The sequence below is a fragment of the Oryx dammah genome, unplaced genomic scaffold, assembly GCF_014754425.2.
Source record: "Oryx dammah isolate SB20612 unplaced genomic scaffold, SCBI_Odam_1.1 HiC_scaffold_16, whole genome shotgun sequence".
Taxonomy (NCBI): Eukaryota; Metazoa; Chordata; class Mammalia; order Artiodactyla; family Bovidae; genus Oryx; species Oryx dammah.
The window spans coordinates 57,249,174-57,254,036 of NW_024070200.1; positions in this window are offsets into that span (position 1 = coordinate 57,249,174).

The following is a 4,863-nucleotide window of genomic DNA, read 5'->3' on the forward strand; positions in this document are numbered from 1 at the left end:
TGTCTCCTTCATTGTGGGTGGATTCTTTACCCACGGAGCCATCAGGGGAGCCCACACTGAAGGTCTTTCAGGGTTTCTGACTCTGCAGAGTAAGCCCACTGCCACCGATCTTTTTTGTCCACAAGACCTCCACAGGAGTGTGAACCAGTGGTATATGGTAAGGAGCCCTTATCTGTGCCTTACTTCTCATTCCGTGCAAGTCAGACTTCACTTGATGATGATGTCTTTCTCAGCATAGGGTCAAAGAGTTCACTGAGGGTGCCCTTAGTGCAAAATCTCATGCAGAAACTTCTACTAATGGGAGCTGACACTCCAATGCACACCGGGCGTCTGTGGATGACTTTCTCCCAGTGCGTTTATGGACTCTACAACGTTTGGCATGCAAGCCACAAAGCAGTTACCTGAAACATGTAACCAAAGAGGACGCTACAAGAAAGAACCAGAATCCCAGCTCCCAAACATGGCAGAGAATTGAAAACAGTGGAGTGCTTAAAAAACATGGGTCTGGAACTACACCCCTATTTTGCCACTTTCAGTAAGTTACTTATTCCCTGAGATCTCAGTTTGCTTATGTGGGAAATGGGGAAAATACCCGCATACTGTCAGGATTAAATGAGACAATATATACAAATCTTAGAGTTTGCAGCTCTTATAATGTCTTGGAACAACCCTGACAACTATTACTTATATGAACTGTCCAATTCTTCTTTGGACCTCAGTTGAAACTTACGTATTTAGCAGATAAAAATCCAGAGTGCCTGGGTAAATTTTGAATTCAAGATAAATAAGAAATAATTTTTAGGATAAAAAAATCCAGGAAATATCAGGATATAACTTATGCTAAAAAGTATTCACTGTTTATTTGAAATTGAAATTGAACTGGTCATCCTGAGTTTTATCTGGCAAACTTAGCATCAATCCCCTTGTCTGATAAAGGAGATATTGGTGTTTACTCATTTGTATTGGAGGGTGATGGTGAGAATGACATAAAAAATATACATGCAAAAGTTTTATAAATTGGAACATGTGATTCAGATATGTGGGAATGCTCTGATTATTAGTGTGGGTTTTGAAATCATCACCAGTTCAGAAACAGGTTGAAGAATGCAGAGTGGAAGTCAATGAGAGGAGATACTGTAAGTTATAGACCAGTTAACCTGTTCACCTCTTCTCAGGGGCCAAGAACCTCTGAGTTACTTGCAGCAGACTGCCTTTTCTCATTAATATGCATGTGTGGCTATCACTGGTAAGGACTTTTTGTACTTGGATTGAGAAGGCAGAAGAGGAGTATGAAGAGGATTGTGCAGGAGACTGCCAACCTTTATACAGGGAGGGTTATTTCCTTTTTAATTAAATTGCTAGACATGCAATTTGCCTTTTCCGATGTATTACGTTTTTCATCAGCTTTTTCCTCGTAGAGTGGCAAATCACGAACAGCTTATTTCAGGAATAATCACAGAAGGGGCCGTTTGGGTGCCCACTCATGTCCAAGCTGCATTTTAAGCATAAAGACTCCTTGGACAGAAAATTCCAAGTGAAAAGTCAAGGTTCTAAAAATACTCAAAGAGATTTTAACTCTCCTGTGGCAGGTGATTCAGGAAACGCAAGTACTCAAATGCTTTTATTTTCAAAGAAAAGAACATGAGGTCTTTTCCATCCCTTCTCATGGGCCAAAACTAGACCCCAGAACAAAATGTATTCTGGTGTAACTTAGGCAATTTCTCAAGATACTATTTATTAAAGGAGAGACTGTGACTTGTACTGTTATAATGCCCAATTTACTAGCTAATTCTGTCCTTCTGTAAAATGAATAACTCATAAGGCAAAAACTTAGTGAGATCAGTTATTTGGTAGGATGTAGTTAAAGGAAGTCTCAGTCATACAACTGAGTGTTTAGTTTTGAACCCAGCTTCCCATAGACAGTGCCTCGGAGCTAGGAGACAGATACACGAACTGAGTAACTAGAGCAACCAACTTGGCAATTTCCTACAAGATAGAGAGAAATAAATCTCGGAGGACCCCTGGCCTTTGACTTTGGAATGCAAACGCTTTGGGAGAAAAGAAACGTATGGTGAGCATGTGCTCCAGCGTCTGCCGACTACAGCCATGCAAGACCCATCCTTGAATGAAATTGCGAATTTCCCCACGGCGGGTCGGGGGAGAGGGGTGGTTGATTTTCAGCTGGCAGGCACAACAGACAGGATAAGGCTCTTTGTGTTTAGACACTTGAGCCATCGCATTTTATGGACACAAACTGAAGATAAGATCTACTGATGGAGTCTCCGGCCACAGCCTGAGACCAGCCCATCAATGTCAGGTTTCGTTAAGCACCTGATGCCGGCACTTTGCAGCACTTCCGGTGGATAAAGGTTCTGGCGGGGTCAGTGTCTCCAGTGAAGCTGAGAGTCTCATTTGCCATAAATGAAGAAGATGGGAAGTGAGCTGTGAGATTTTTAGACTAATATTTAGATCACTGCAATTTATCTCATCTTAAGGATCAAGCTGATTGAACACGAGCCGAGTTTGAACTTGCTGTGTTTACAAGGCCTTCTTCCTCTGGGCTAGATGTTTAAAGAAAGGAGAAAAGCGAGAGCTGGGATTTCCGGCTAACCTTGGAACCAAAATTGGCCAATCCCAATAACAATAATAGCAAGAATAAACAAGCAGGAATATTGCAATGTGCTCTCTCCCGTGCTGAGGAAAATTAATTTCCTATTTGTGTTCCATTCACATAAATACTCCTAATGATGTATTTAAATCCAGAGTCTGTTAAATCCTAAACCCACAGTACCTGAGCCAACAGCGAGAGTCTTGCATTTAATCGGTTACTGTAATAAACATATAAAATGTGTTTTTTTTTTTCATGAGAGGACAGAGCAGTGGCTACATAAAAGGACATCAAATGACACATCCTCCATCTCCTAGCAAATAAAAAAGCCATCAGCTCATAACAAGGCGGTGATAAAAGGTGCTGAGGCCAGTAAGATTAAGACTTTGTAATAAGGTTCGGGCGCCAAAACTGACAGCCATTTTCTTTTATATTTATCATGTCCTCACATTGGGGTGAGAAGCCATGGCTGTCCCATTGCTGGCTAGAATTTATAGCAGCTCCATTATTAGGAGATTGCAGTGAAATGGGGTAGAGGTATGGTTTTCTGAGAACGTTACGATAGCCTCCTACATTATACACTTGACAGGTTTGTCAGCTCTTAGTAACAAGCCTTGTAAAGTACTTTAATATCATTAGCACTATTTTCTTAATGTGTCTATTCTCCTTGCAGCCTGAAAATATCATATATCATGGGCTGGAGGGTAGCCTGAACTGCTATCTCCCCTTTTCTGGCTTCTTAAATGTGATTTTATAGTAACACGTAGAGTTGATATTTTAATCAGAATAATGCAGCCATTTTCCTTTATTGATTATCAAGTAAATACATATAAATATGTAGTTAGGGGTGGGCAACCCTTTTAAGGGATATTGAAAACATATAATGAATGGCTTTCTAGGGTAATCTTGCTGCCTGCTTACTTCCGCTATGCTATATGCCTGAAGGTTTTCCATTCTGTTCTCCTTGCCCAAAGATCTCTGGCGTTCACATTCAGGAAAGAGGGACGAGGGTCAGAACTGAAACTCTGGAGGAATGTTCCAGGTAGGTAAGTTCTAAATTAGATGCTTTTGTAATTTCTGAACATACATGTCTTTCTTTTAGCAAACTACAATATGCATGCGTGCATGCTCAGTCGCTTCAGCCATGTCCGACTGCAATTCTATGGACTGTAGCCTGCCAGGGTTTTCTGTCCATGGGATTCTCCAAACAAGAATAGTATGGGTTGCCATGCCCTCCTCCAGGGTATCTTCCCGATCCAAGGATTGAACCCACGTCTCCTGCATTGCAGGTGGATTCCTTACCCACTGAGCTACCTGGGAAGCCCCAAGTTACAATATATTCTGTAGTTAATGGTGTACTTCGAAAGGACCCACATTTGTTTTGAAGTACAGAAATTCTGTAAGGCTTTTTCTTCCTTTACATGATGAGATATTTGACTTACCTATGCCTATCTATAATACTAATGTAAACCTAGAGACTCAACACTTGAAAGAGTTTTATATGTTTTAAATATCAAAAATAAACATGTATTGCTTGGTGAATGTAATAAAATTATAAACTTGATTTAGATCTCATGTTTAAACAGGACATATATCTTAATAGGGGTCGTGTCTGTTCTTAACATTGTAAATTTCCTCATATGTGGCCTTGATCATAAAATTTTAATTATTGTCAACAATAGCCTTAATTTGATACCAAAACTAAGGCTGGACACAAATAACACACTAAAAGGGAATTTTATTATCTCCAGTAGAACCTCAGATTGTTCCATGACTTAAGGTTAAAGTCAAATACACAGTTCAGTTCTGTGCCAGGGCTAAGAAGAAAACATCAACCTTGTGTGTGCAGTACCATATCATGTAATTTATTACACATTGCCCCAGATGTGTACCCAGATAGTTACTGGTTGCGTGCCCTACCTCCACCATGACTACCTCAAATGAAAAATGAAGGATATATACAATGGAATACCTGATCTAAATAGTCACTCAGTTGTGTCTGAATCTGCGACCCCATGGACTGTAGCCTGCCAGGCTTCTCTGTCTATGAAATTCTCCAGGTAAGAATATGGAGTGAGTAGCCATTCCCTTCTCCAGTGGGTCTTCCTGACCCAGGGATTGAACCCTGATCTCCTGAACTGCAGGCAGATTCTTTACCATTTCCCTCATGGCTCAGATGGTAGAGAATCTGCCTGCAGTGCAGGAGAAGAGGCAAGGAGTTGCAAAGACTCAGACACAACTGAGCAACTTTCACT